Source organism: Oratosquilla oratoria, chromosome 32 (genome assembly GCF_046742065.1).
Source record: "Oratosquilla oratoria isolate Oo_2021 chromosome 32, ASM4674206v1, whole genome shotgun sequence".
NCBI lineage: Eukaryota > Metazoa > Arthropoda > Malacostraca > Stomatopoda > Squillidae > Oratosquilla > Oratosquilla oratoria.
This window is the reverse complement of record NC_134808.1, coordinates 5269375-5284572: the sequence shown is the minus strand read 5'-3', so window position 1 is coordinate 5284572 and position 15198 is coordinate 5269375.

Below are 15198 nucleotides of genomic sequence, written 5' to 3'. Positions count from 1 at the left end.
TGACTCACACAGGTGTGCCGCACATACTTTTCAGAGAATGCAAAGTTTACACACAAGCAAATTCCTATGCACTCAGCAAAAAATTAGAGGGAACATTGGTAGTAAGTGGTGGGGTGATGAAGCAGAGAAGGTTGTGGAAGAGAAGCAAGCATTCATAGATTGGTTAAAAAATAGGATGAGAGAATCATATGAGAGGCACATGATAAATGGTTTTTTGTATATTTACAAACTCGGCAAGTTCACCTATTAAATAAAGGTAATCGAACTGCAGCATTTGTGAGGGTAGAATAGAGTACAAGCCTTAGACCCAGTGAGTAACAGGGTTCCCAGCCTTTTCTTGTTCCTTACCATGATTTCATGTTTCCTAATATTACCCATTACCCCATGTAATGAGCACTTCCATAATTGTAGAGGAGACCTTTGAGATGCAGTTCCTTGAAACTTAGTTTTAGTACATGGCTCTTGTTGTTGTTAGAATATGGTCTGATTTTAGTACACAGACCTTATTGGTGTTCAGATGTGGTCTGGCCATCTTAATAATTTTTACATGTTATTTGTGTAAATGTAGTATTCCTTTAATTGAACTACATCCATTATCACACAAAGGTCCAAATGATTCCATTTTGTAACTTTTACCCAGAGGCGGGAACCCATGATATAAAGGCAAGCGGACATTACCACCTTACACCAGTGTCAGTTTATGCACATTGAGGTGTTTCTCTTATGCACAACCCCACCAGCTCCAACTAATTCAGGAGAAACTAATGTTTTTCCACCAGTTAACCCTTCAATGTCTGGAGCCTTTCTTTAGTAGCCAAATTTGAATATTTGGCACAGGCCAGAAATAAAGTATATAAAAGAACAATTGCTACCATCTACAGATTAAGCCTTGCACTACTATGACAATTGTAGCACTGGTAAACAAGTCCATAACAATAACAGCAAGTGTAAATATTGCTCTGGTGAATGCCATACAATTTTATTCAGATCAGAAGTTGGCCAACCACAGCTTGGGTGGACAGGACCTTCATCGTCCTTTGGCTGGGGAATGGGCATTCTTGAGCTGAATAAAATCTGGTGACACCCAGAATAGATACACAGATCAAAGATCACATCCAAAAGGTAAACCAAGAAATGCTTTATCTTTTGTAGGAGGGGATCTCTCCAATCTGGCAATACCCAGAAGAAATTAATAAAGTGAATGTCACAAATAAAGTATTGGCAAGATTTTCAGGTGTTTCCTACAATAGAATTGTATGTTGGGTAGTAATGATGGTGGAGTTATACCACAGCAAGCTATTAAGCTTGCATGCATGCCATGAAATTGGTTAACAAGTCAAATTATTCCCATTATTGGACTAGACACCAAGTCTGAAAATCTGGTTCATTCTATGTTCACAAATACCTTCATATAGTTGACCTGTTTTGGATTCATAAATGTGATGTACCTGTCATATACTGTACATTGGGACAGGACAAGCATCATTGGGTTTGTATTATTTGGATGAATTTATTGTTTTACATTTAGTGCCATTGCAGTATGTAATTTGTAATTATATGGTACTTTGTCCTGTGCAAATTGTAAATTAAATGAAAGTATGTGGTTGTCTTCAGTTTATTAATCTTTTATCTCTCTTTTTTCATCAATTTAATGAAATAAGTATTTAAATTTATCTTAAGTTTATGTCATTTTGTTGTGCTGTTTTTGTAGCTGCAAGTAGGGGTGTTTGCCTTAATCCAATGTATGTTTGATGGGGTGGTTCTCAGCCCAAGAAGTATCATTACAGAACACCCCCCCCCCCAATACAGAAGAGTGACCTTTACTAATTATGCAACAAGTGATCATGACTCCCATATACAATCTATGGCTTCCTTGTTTTGTGAGAGGCATGATGCTGTTCATCCACAAGAAGAGGATAAATAAATGCACAAAAGCCAGTGGCTATGTTCAGTCTTGTTTTACACAATTATGTGACTCTGAATAAAGTTATGGAAACCTGGGATGCATTTTTTATACCTATACATACATATACCAAGGCTTTTTCCTCCTTACAAGGGAGGTAGCCAAAAAGGAAAAGGCATAAAATCATTCCCACCCATTCCATCCCTGAATACACTCCACACCCCTCCACCCTCCCTCTTACCTTAGCACCTCCTGGATGATGGGTCATCCCTGTACCTTGTCCATTGCCCTGGGTCAGAAGCAGTGTTGCAAGACAGCACATCCACAGCAAGGCCGCTTCATTAAATCGGCGACCCCCCCTCTCCGTCCCCCCATGCATAAAAGGAGAAGACGGGGAGAAATCCCTTCGGGCTGCATCAAATTTTGCTCGCACATACTACCTCACCCCCCATTCCACCTCATGCATCACAACATCATCCATATACAACCATTCTCCATTCACCCCTGTCTTCTGTTCTCTCCCGTCCTTCCTCAACAGATTCCCCTCTTCCCCAAAGCCTCCTTCACCCCATCCATCCATCTCATCCTAGGACATCCCTTCATGTTCACTCCCTCCACATCTGCCTTCCATACCTCTTTTACTAGTCTTTCTTCACTCATTCTTGCCCTGCGTCCAAACCAGCCTAATACTCTTTCACCAACCCTATCTCCCAACCCCCTTTCCACCCCTGTTCTCCTCCTCACTTCCTCATTTCTCACTCTTTCTAGCCTAGTAACCCCCATCATACTTCTGAGACACCTCATCTCAAACACATTCAAACTCCTCCTCTCTTCCTCTCTTATGTTCCATGTTTGTGCCCCATACAGTGCTGTTGGCACAATCACTCCATATAGTCTCCTCTTAGCATCCATTCCCAAATGTCTATTCCTCGTTATACTTTTTAATCCACCAAGGTATTTACTCGCTTCTCTGTCTACATTCTACCTCCACCTTCACTCCACCTTTTCCTGCCACATTTGCACCCAAGTATCTAAAACTATCCACTTCCTCCAGTTGCTTTCCTTTAATGCTCACTTCCAGTCTGCCACTTTCACCCTTGTACATCTCATCACCTTACTTTTACCCACATTTATCTTCAGCTTTCTTCTATCACACACACTCCCAAACTCTGTCACCAACTTCTTCAATCCCTTCTCTGATCCTGCCACAAGCGCAGTGTCGTCCGCAAACAACAGCTGGCTCTTCTCCCACTTTTCTCCATTTTCTTTAACCATCTCCAATCCCTGACCTACCTTTGCATTTACCTCTCGCATTACCCCATCCATGTACAAGTTGAACAGCCAGGGCGACATAACGCATCCCTGACGAAGTTCCACCTTTACCTCGAACCACTTACTCACTCACTACCTATACAGTGGATCAAAAGTTTGCCATGAAGTAGATAAATTTTTATAGTGCTTTGTGTGATACAGACATGTATTTCAATCAGTTATTGTAGTTGTTCCCTAGACTGAGCACAAAGCTAAGCACCATTTGGCATGAACTCCCTTTCAGAAGAACATATCAACACCACACAGAAAATGGGGAAAAAAATCTTATCTACAGACAAACCTAAGGATTGTTGTCAGATGGTTGGTTCTCGCTGGAGCCCAAAGATGAAAAAATCCAGTGTTTGGAATAAGAATACACATATACCAAAAGCCCTTTTCCTCCTTATAAACGGGATGTCTTGAGTCAAAGCAGTACACCCATCAAAAAACCCATTCATTGTCACTCCTTTCTCAGCACCTTGTGGATGAAGGATCATCCCTGTTCCTTACTACCGTGCCTGGGTCGGAGGTAATGCAGCAAGAAAATGGGGAACTTGATGCATTTATTATGACTGACAGTACCTTGACACTGGACAATGTTGCACCATTGATTTATATTATTTTATATTCTTGATGTTGGTTTGGCTAGACAGGGATGGGCCATTGTGGGGACATGGACTTCTCGAGGTCTAGATTTTGATGTAACAGGTTAGAGCAGCATTTCTCAACATTTTTACCCATGCGTAACCTTTGAAATAAATTGCATGTCTCAAGGAACCCCTGCGCAAAAAAAAAAGAAAACAACATATACCATGTCTTTTTCATCTTACTTTCATCATAATAATAGGTTAGATAGGGTCTATATATCATTATTACAATAACCAAGAATATGTTGTGCGTGTTTAATTATATTAAGTACATGAAATTAAATGCAAAAATCAAAAGTGCATTAGTTTATCTCTCTTGTTCTTGTGAACCCTTAGGGAGCTTTTGCAGAACCTTAGGGTTCTGGGGAACCCTGATTGAGAAACACTGGGTTAAAGGGTCATCGTCAATTGGGGGCATACACCAGGGATTGCATTGCTTCATTCACAAAGACAAAGACTGGAGAAAATGGAAAGAAGACAAAAAACATCAAAATGGCAAACATATATTAAACTTAGGAACGAATATGTGAATATATGCTGGAAAGAAAAACGAAATTATGAAAAAGATGATATAGGCAAATGTAAGGATCAACCTAAACTCTTTTACAGATATATAAATGAAAAACTAAAGGATATACATGAAATAGTGAAATTGCATGAAGGAGATAAAGAATTTATAGATAACACGGAAATGTCAGAAGTCATGATCGGACATTTCAGATCTGTTTTTACAATTGAGAGCTCACAATTTTGGGAAGATGGACAACAAGAAAGATCACCCAAAATGAAAGAAATGAAGGTAACACAAAAAGAAATAAAAGACCAAGTAAAAAACCTAGATGTCAGGAAATCGCATGGACCAGATGGAATTGCAAGTTGGATACTGAAAGAGTGTATAGACGAACTGACAGACAAATTATACAATAAACTTCTCACTCGAAGGAAAGGTACCGCAAGATTGGAAAGATGCAAACATACATATACCAAGGCCTTTTCCTCCTTTCAAGGGATAGCCAAAAAGAAAAAGGTATAACATCATTCCCACCCATTCCATCCCTAAATACACTCCCCTCCACCCTCCCTCTTATCTTAGCACCTCCTGGATGACAGGTCATCCCTGCACCTTGTCCACTGCCCTGGGTCAGAGGCAGTGTCGCAAGTCACAGCACATCCACAGCAAGGCTGCTTCATTAAATTGGCGACCCCCCTCTCCATCCCCCTATGCATAAAAGGAGAAGACGGGGAGAAATCCCTTCGGGCTGCGTCAGATTTTGCTCACACATACTACCTCACCCCCCCATCCCCCCACCCATTCCTCCTCATACATCACAACATCATCCATATACAACCTTTCTCCATTCACCCCTGTCTTCTGTACTCTCCCGTCCTTCCTCAACAGACATTCCCCTCTTCCCCAAAGCCCCCTTCACCCCATCCATCCATCTCATCCTAGGACGTCCCTTCATGTTCACTCCCTCCACATCTGCCTTCCATACCTCTTTTACTAGTCTTTCTTCACTCATTCTTTCCCTGTGTCTAAACCATCCTAATACTCTTTCATCCACCCTATCTCCCAACTCCCTATCCACCCCTGTTCTCCTCCTCACCTCCTCATTTCTCACTCTATCTAGCCTAGTAACTCCCATCATAGTTCTCAGACACCTATTCTCAAACACATTCAAACTCCTTCTCCCTTCCTCTCTCATGTTCCATGTTTCTACCCCATACAGTGCAAACATAGTACCAATATATAAAGGAGGAAATAGGGAAGATCCTACAAACTTCAGACGGGTATCCCTTACAAGCACAGTAGCAAAAATATGCGAAAAAGTCATCAGAAACAAATGGACCAAACACTTGGAAGAAAATAAAATAGTAAACCCTAAACAATTTGGCTTTAGAAGTGGAAGATCGTGTGCCATAAACTTAATTTGCTTTTATTCGAAATTAATTGAGATAATACAAGAAAGAGATGGCTGGGCAGATTGTCCCTTGCAGAAGGCATTTGACAAAGTACCACATAAAAAATAAATAAGAACAATTGAAATAATAGGAATACAAGGTAAGCTACTGGAATGGATGGAGGATTTCTTAACTGGGAGAGAAATGAGAGTAGTACTTAGAGACAAAAATTCGAACTGGGAAGATGTGAAAAGTGGCGTCCCGCAAAGCTCTGTATTGGCTCCTTTTATGTTTGCCATATATATGAATGATATGGATGAGGGAGTAAGTTGTTACATTAATTTCTTTGCTGACGATGCCAAATTACTCGAGAGTAAGAACAGAAGAAGATTGCTACAAGAAGACCTAGACAAAATATGGGAATGGAGTCAGAAATGTGAGATGAACTTCAGCATTAAGAAATATAGCATAATGGAATTTGGAAAAAGCAAAAATAGAGTATCAGGTCAATATAAAATTAGAAACAAGGAACTCAGAGTCGATTAAAAAGGGTTCTGGAATCTCAAGTGACTTGACACCTGATAAACATGTCAATAAATCAGTTGAAGAGACTTTTAACTTGTCAAGATTAATGAAAGTGGCCTTCGACTACATGGATGAGGAGATGGTTAAAAAAAAAAAAAAAAAAAAGTGGTTACACTAATAACATACATACATACATATACCAAGGCTTTTTCCCCCTTCCAAGGGAGGTAGCCAAAAAGGGAAAGGCATAAAAACACTCCCACCCATTTCATCCCTAAATACACTCCACACCCCTCCCACCCTCCCTCTCATCTGAGCACCTCCTGGATGACGGGTCATCCCTGCACCCTGCCCACCGCCCTGGGTCAGAAGCAGTGTCGCAAGACACAGTACATCCACAGCAAGGCCGCTTCATTTAATTGGCGACCCCCCCTCTCCGTCCCCCTTTGCATATAAGGCGAGGACGGGGAGAAATCCCTTCGGGCTGCGTCAAAATTTACTTATACATACTACCCCACCCCCACCCCCCCGCCCATTTCTCCTCATGCAGTCACATCATCCATATACAACCATTCTCCACTCACCTCTGTCTTCCGTCCTCTCCCTTCCTTCCCCAACAGACATTCCCCTCTTCCCCAAAGCCCCCTTCACCCCATCCATCCATCTCATCCTAGGACGTCCCTTCATGTTCACTTCCTCCACATCTGCCTTCCATACCTCTTTTACTAGTCTTTCTTCACTCATTCTTTCCATGTGTCCAAACCATCCTAATACTCTTTCATCAACCCTATCTCCCAAATCCTTTTTCACCCCTGTTCTCCTCCTCACCTCCTCATTTCTCACTCTATCCAGCCTAGTAACCCCCACCATACTTCTCAGACACCTCATCTCAAACACATTCAAACTCCTTCTCTCTTCTTCTCTTATGTTCCACGTTTCTGCCCCCATACGGTGCTGTTGGCACAATCACTCCTTCATACAGTCTCCTCTTCGCATCCATTCCCAAATGTCTATTCCTCATTACACTCTTTAAACCACCAAGGCATTTACTCGCTTCTCTCAATGTACATTCCACCTCCACCTTCACTCCACCTTTTCCTGCTACACTTGCACCCAAGTATCTAAAACTATCCACTTCCTCCAGTCGCTCTCCCTTAAAGTTCACTTCCAGTCTACTGCCACTTTCACCCCTTGTACATCTCATCACCTTACCTTTACCCACATTTATCTTTAGCTTTCTTCTATCACATACTCTCCCAAACTCTGCCACCAGCCTCCTCAATCCCTCCTCTGACCCCGCCACAAGCGAAGTGTCGTCCGCAAACAACAGCTGGCTCACCTCCCACCTTTCTCCATTTTCTTTAACCATCTCCAATCCCTGACCCACTACCCTAGCATTCACCTCTCGCACCACCCCATCCATGTATAAGTTGAACAGCCAGGGCGACATAACGCATCCTTGACGAAGTCCCACCTTTACTTCAAACCACTCACTCTCTCCATTTCTAATCCTGACACATGCTCTACTACTCTCATAAAAACTCTTGACAGCTCCCAAAAGCTTTCCTCCTATCCCATAAATCTGCATAACCTCCCACAGTGCCTCTCTGTCTACCCTATCATAAGCCTTTTCCAGATCCATAAAAGCCCCAAAAACATCCTTCCCCTTTCCTACAGCTTTCTCACTAATAACACCTAAACTAAAATATGCTGCAACACTCTGGGCACCTAGTACAAAAAAAGAACATATAAAAATTAGAAAGAATCCAAAGAGCAGCGACAAAAATGGCACTTACACTGTCATATCTGACATACAAACAAAGATTGGAGAAATTACATCTATCAACACTGGAACAGAGAAGAGAAAGGGATGATTTGTGGAGTTTCTGTTTATTTGTCAGAAACAACGGTCCTCCAGCCACAGACGGAAGAGCAGAGTTTCCACTTTTCTAGGTGTGTAGCGAGGAAGTACAAGGAGCTCGTAGTCTGTGACTGCCCTGTACCACCTCGCCCTTTCTGATATCTCTGCCTCCAGTCTGTGCTGAAGGAACCGTTGTATCTGGTTAAGAGCCCTGGTGCGTATGCGCAACTGATTTCTGCAGAGAGGGACGACAACATCGACTTCGGGTCTTTGGCGCGCCGCTTATCCTGCGGCGTCGGCTAGCTCGTTTCCTGAGACGCCCACATGGCTCGGCACCCAGTTGAGCGTAACACTCCTGCCTTGCTGATGTAGCTTCAGCAGGAGTGCTAGGATGGAGGTCAGAAGGCGTACATTGTCGCTGGGCTGTGTTGATGCTAAGCTGCCTAGCAGAGACTGTGAGTCCGTGTGGATCACTACAGGACCAACTCGAGATATTAGAGCATGCTCTAACCTAACGCTCCTTGGACCGCTATCGCCTCAGCTTGGAGAGTGGACGCATGATCAGATACTCTCCTACAGAAGGTCAAACCATCCGTCACGAAAGCAGCCCCCGCAGTACGGGGCCTGTTGGGGTCTACGGAGCCGTCCGTATAATAGACCGCCATTCCAGGTTCCGACAGTGCGCGGATGCATTGTAGGGTCTTGAACTCTGGGTGAGGGGAGTCCCTACCCTTCTCAAGGAGAGCACTGGTGAGCCTGAAGGAGTCCAGGAGCCCAGCCGCCTGAGATAGCCAGGTACCGGAGTGGATAAGATTATCCACTCGTCCCAGAGCTATCACAAGGCTCTGACTCAGCTCAGTTATCCTGGGGCTCTGGACTATCTTGGCAAGAAAGTCGACCTCCAGCCTTCTGACCCGTGATATCAATAAAGGCAATGAAGCCTCCATCTGGAGGTTAACAGTCTTGGTCCAAGGTTGAGCTCCTAGGATAGTCCTCGCTGCGGCATTTTGGCAAGGCTCTAGGTCTTCAAGCTTGGCAGTCGCCACAGTTATGAGAGCTGGGGTAGCGTAGACCACCAAACTGCGGACTGCTTGCACATAGAATGTGCGAACGACCTGCTGCGTGGCACCAAGTGCCTTCCCCGTCATTGCTTTCATGACTGTGGTTCTCACCTTCAGCCTCTCCTTGAGATAGGCTAGTTCCTTCTGAAAGATGAACCCCCTATCAATCCAGACCCCCAGGTACTGAAACTGGTGAACCCAGTCCAGCCTGAGGCCCTGGATGGAGAGGTGCTCCCCCTCACTCCAGAGCCCTATCGCCATGGCTTTCGACTTGGTAGGGGAGATCTTTAACCCTAACCTGCAACACTCCGTTGCCACAGTGCTTAAACAGCGCTGGGCTCTGTTGAAGCACTGCCGCCTCCCAGTAATTATAAGCGCAAAGTCATCTGCATAACAGATAATCTTGCACCCATTGGGTAGAGGTAGTTCCAGAATGTTGGAGACGAGCACATTGAACAGAGTGGGGCTGAGTCCCCCCCCCCCATGTGGAGTGCCATTCTCCAGCATTCTGGCCTCTGATATGTGACCCTGAAATCTTACTTTCGCAGACCGGTGACTGAGATAGTCAGCAATCCAAGAAAGCAGCTTGCCTTTTACACCCTTGCGAGCAAGGGTGTCTAATATCACAAGTGGACTGGCCAGCTCGAACGCCTTTTCCAAATCCAAAAAGACCACGATGGACGGAGTGCCACTGACAGCATTGAGGAGTGTTATTATATTGTTTGCTGTGCCAGTGCCCTTGCAGTAAGCATGTATATGCTCATGCATTGGGCCCAGTTTCCACAGCAGCCTATTTAGCACCATCCTCCCCGCTGTCTTCCCCATGGAGCTTGTCAGGCTGATGGGGCGATAGGCACTAGGTTCTTTTGGCTTTGGAATTGGCGTTATGATTGCCGTCTTCCAGGCTGTTGGTAGCTTGCCTGTCCTCCAAGCGCGTTTATCACCCTTAGAAGTGCCTCGTCACCCGCTGGCCCAAGATGGGTCACCATGGAATAGATGACAAGGTCCTCTCCAGGTGCCGTGTCTGAGCTGCTCTTGTGTGTGAGCCGTAGCTCCTGAAGCGTAAAGCTAGTGTCAGTATCATCCGATCGACTCATCATGTCCTCAACACCAAGGCGCCTCATTCCTTGGAGGTCCTGCAGTGTGTCTTGAACAATGCGGGAGTGAGGTGCTGCTGGAGCGAGAGGCAAAATCCTGCACCAGGCGCAGCGCCTCAGTATCAGAGGCATGACGAATTCGTCGCGGTTGAGTCCTGCCAGTAGTTCTACGGAGCTTGGACCACAGCTCTGCTAGGGAGGTGTGAGCGTTAAAGCCCTCACACCATTCAAGAAATTTAGCTCTTCTGGCATCTGCAGCCGTGACGTGTGCGTCACGAACTGCAGCGCGTAAGTTGGCCAAATTGGTCTGAGTTAGGTGCCGTCGGAAAACACGCCTAAGCATGTTAACCCGATGGTTGGCCTCTCTCACCTCGGGGGTATAGTACCAACTGTTCTTGTGCTCCCTGGGGGACTGGCGAGTCTTCGGGATGGCTCTGTTGGCAGCTACTTGAAGTGTTGCAGAAAAGTCAGCCTCTAACGTTTCCACGTCCTGTGGTGGAACGTATGAAGCTGCCCATTCTTCAACAGATCTCTCAAAGACTGGACAGTTTCCCAAAGCAGTCTTCCACCTAGGAACAGGTAATACAGCTGGTATGGGTGGTGCATCCTGTATGTGCACAGAGACACCGAAGTGACCACCAGTGAGACTAGGATGCACCTCCCAGGTTACCCTATGGAGGAGAGTGGCCGTCACCAAGGTCAGATCAAGTCGTCCACCTTGCACGTGCGTCGGATTACCATCATTCAACAACCCAATGTCAGGGCATTCATCTAATGTATAATTTAAGTGGCGCCCAGTGACATTGGGCCTTTGGGGCGACATCAATATATTATGGTGGGCGTTCAAGTCTCCTCCTATGATGAGGAGCCTGTCCGCAGCAAGAGCACACACTTCTCCAAGATCCAGCACCGCTCTCTTGCCCCTGTATATATTGTAAACGGTGTAGGTTTCGTGGGCCCGATGGAGTCGAACCGCCAGAACCTCCACGCCATCCCCACAGGATACAGGGTTCATGATTTCACTGCAGGGGATGGATGATTTGACGAGGATCATGCACCCCCTAGTAGTGGGTAAGCGAGGGATGGAGAAGATGCGATATCCCGGAAATCGCACCTTGTCACTCACCAATGTCTCCTGGAGAAGTATGATATCGTAATCATACTCTTCCGCAAGCGCAAGGAGATACGAGCTTTTACTGCAGAACCCGTTTATGTTCCACTGTAACAATCTTAAGTGATTATTGAAAAGGGCGATGTTCTTCCCTGTCTAATTCCATTACGTCTTCATCTTGTCCTCCCCGGTCAGAAGACAAGATGGGTTACGACTTTTGAGCATTGGAGGCATTTTCCTCCTCATCAGAAGAGGAGTCTTCAAGTCGCAGAAGGCACTCTCCTCGTCTTTGTTATTGTGGGCGCTTTGCCAATCGTAAAAGTGAGTGTGGCGGGCTTGGGGGAAATGGAAGGGGAGGAGGAGGCAGAGGCAGGGGAGGAGACGGGAGATGAGGAGGTAGAGGGGGAGGGGTTTCTTTTCTCTTTTAGGAGCTTGAGCACATTCTTGACGACCGTGTCCACCATGGCTAGTGTCTTCTCTGGGTCACTTTCCCCTAGGATAGCTGCGATTTCAAAGACTACACCAGTCACAATCAGTTCGATATCATCTTCCCGCAGGGAGATGATATCAGACGGATACTGAGGTGGAGGGGCCTGCCGCTCCTGTGCTCGTGGGGCTGGTACCGGGGGCGTGGGCCTAGGTTTCTGGGTGGGCGTGGGTTTGGAAGGGGGGCGTGGGTTTGGAAGTGGGCGTAGGTTTAGGCGCGGTTGCTTTTTTGGGGAGCTGGTGTAAGTGCGGGAAAGTTCTCCTGATTGTTCAGATCAGGAGCACTAGGTGCAGGTGTCTGGCTTCCTGCTGCCCCATACAAATGTTCCTGGGGGGGGGGGCAGGTATGAAGTCCTGCTGTTTCTCTGTCCTCTCCTTTCAGGCAATGGCCTTGACTTTACGCACTGCGCACGAGGTATTCCACGCGTGGTGCTTCTTGCTACAATTGGGACATTTGGCAACAGTCTCAGTGCCAGCCTTGAACTTGTTAAGACAAGTCTCAGTGGCATGAGGCATGCTGCAAATGCCGCATTTGGGTTGCTTCGAAGTGCACCGCGCCTGGTGATGACCATAACGCTGTGTAAGAGGCCGGTAGATAGAGGTAGACATTTAGGTAGATCGAGTAGACATTTAGGTAGATCGAGGGGTAGGAGGAAAGGAAGGAAACATTTATAGTCATTCTATTAGGTTGTTATGATACAGTGGCCGACTGCGGGTTGCTGAGTTGCAGAGTGACGGAGAGTGCCGTCTGGTGTTTATAAACTTAGAGGTGCTGAGGTGACTGATTGTAAATAATGCTGATGTAGCAAAATTTGTAAGCATACAAGCCATTTCCGTTGCGACATAATGCTTACGTAATAATATCATTTGAAACAGTATAACAGCCTCTCTGATTGGAGGAAAGGGTGGAGGAGAAAAATTATTGGCGCAGGGAGGTAAAGTCACGCCCTTAAGGAGTGGCACTTGTTTGAGAAGTAAAAGGATATTGGATGAATGAAATAGTGACGTCAGAACAAAGGTGGCTTGACGTATTGTAGAGGGATCCCAAAGGGGGACTCTCTGGGTGTAGCTCACAAGACCAAGTAGTACAATGAAGAAAGAAAATTAACTTCATTTTTAATTCACCCCTCAAGCTTTGAGAAAAGACTAGGCATGGGGCCTAAATAACAATTTTACTATACAGAAGAATAAGAACAACTCGAGAGAATTACTGCAACCGGCGGTAACACGCTGACATCTGAAGCAACGGAGAGGATCAGGAATGTATGTTCGTACATCGTACCTGCTATACATCCCCAAGTCAATCTTGGTAAATGGATCGCTTTTAATGGTAATAAGTACTGTAGCAAGTTGGTTTTAGCGCGTATCATAAACAAAGGCCTAGCTTGGCTTGGCTTGGCTTGGTCATGCCCAGCCACCACACTTCCCAGGGACGCACTCTTTGTTCCGTGTTAACTCCGCCCCATGCAAGGTCACGTGTCTGTAGGCCTAAGGGGTGATTGGACAGCGCATAACAGGAAGCCGACTAGCATCCGACGCGACCCGCTCGGGAGAGAGGTCATTCCAGGTCTAGGAGCCGACGAAGACAGTCACGACGCAATGCCATCGCCAGGAGTAAGGTTACTACGCAGTGTAAGTACAGCTTGCCCCAGCTTGCCACATTTCCGTGCCTCCCGTAGTCGAACTCCGAAACATATTAAATAGCTCACATAATAAAGTAGAGCCAACACACCTCCGGTGTTTTTGTCAGCCTACACACCCGCTCGGCTATCCTACCATAGTACCTGGTGTGTGGGCGTCTTGTCCCAGCGGCGCATTCTCGTGGCTCCGATTACCTGAGCGTGGTCCTCAATGGCCTCAGTCATTAAGAGGTCGGGTAATCGTTTACCAAGAGTCGATGCTTTCTGTCTTCTGGGTTAAGTCGCTCCAGATTCAGAGGTTTACCATCTAATGACTTTATCGCCTCCAGCTCCTCAACGAGTTGATAACTGCTAGGTAGCAGTAGCAAGTTACCATCGCCAAGGGGTCGGAGGGATATCAGCTTTGCATGGAGGGGGCCTTTCTCCAAAGCTCTGACCACCTCAAATGCAGTGTCGTATCCTGCTGAGGGTACGACTTTGAAGGTGGGGAGCTTGCCACCCTTGCTACGAGGAGGGGTCATCACCACAGCAGCTTCATCATCAGATGAAGTCTCAGAACCTAGAGCGCAACGCCGTCGTTTCGTCACGTCTGCAATGTTATCAGTACCCGCCATGGTGGTACTGATAACGCTAAGTTGTTATTAACACTAAACTGTGACGCGTGAAAAAAAACACGTAAATCTATGGGGAGGGGCGGGCGTTCACGAGCGCGTTGGTGCTAAGTCGATTAACGAACGTAACCTGTCTACTTCGCAAGCAGTCAATGAAATACGAGGCCCGAGTGCGCCTAGACGCGCGAGACCGGGTTATTCTTCAAATAGGGTTCCCCCTCTCCCGTCGTAATGACAATTTTCAAAAGAACCGCATGGGCTATGCCAATCGTACAGGGAGAGTTATGTGGGGCATAATTCTGCCAGAGCGAGATTCCTCAAGAAGGGGGAATTGTCTCGGGTAGCAGTACTTTCGTTAGATTCAATGGGGTGTAGCACGTCAAACAGAGCTAGAGACTAGGGTGAATGACGGCATACAGGGCGTAATCGATGCGAGCGGAGGTCCAGCAGGGGGTCCTTTCTTCACGGAATCTATCATATCTCTGGATCATAGAATAGAATAGAATAATGACTACAGTGAAGGGGGGGACGGGGTAGGAAAAGGTAAAGTATAGAAAATGAAGGAAGTTTGAGTGTTGAAAGTGGGGCAGACCCACTTGCATAATTATCAAAAGTGTCGTAATGGAAGGTCATCCTAACTCTAGTCTAAATAAATTTCCTAGCTAGCTAAATATTTTATGATTAAAAGAATAGAGGTGTGAAGGAAGTATGCATGCTTATTTCCTCAAAAGGTTTATATTTGATGTAAGTTGGTTAGTGCGTGTTGTTATTAGTTTAGAATTTATTGACGCATATTTCCTTCATGTACATACTTTTATATTTATACATTGGGAGGGAGCATGTGTGATTTTATTTGGCTATGTGCCTTAAAGTTTGGTTAAGTTACTGCTTGATTAGTGTGAAAGTGTATCACACATGTTCCCTTTTATCAAATTTATGTATATATACTTATGTATATATATACATATACACACATACATATATATATATATATATATATTCATATATATATATATATATGTATATATATATATAATGTATAT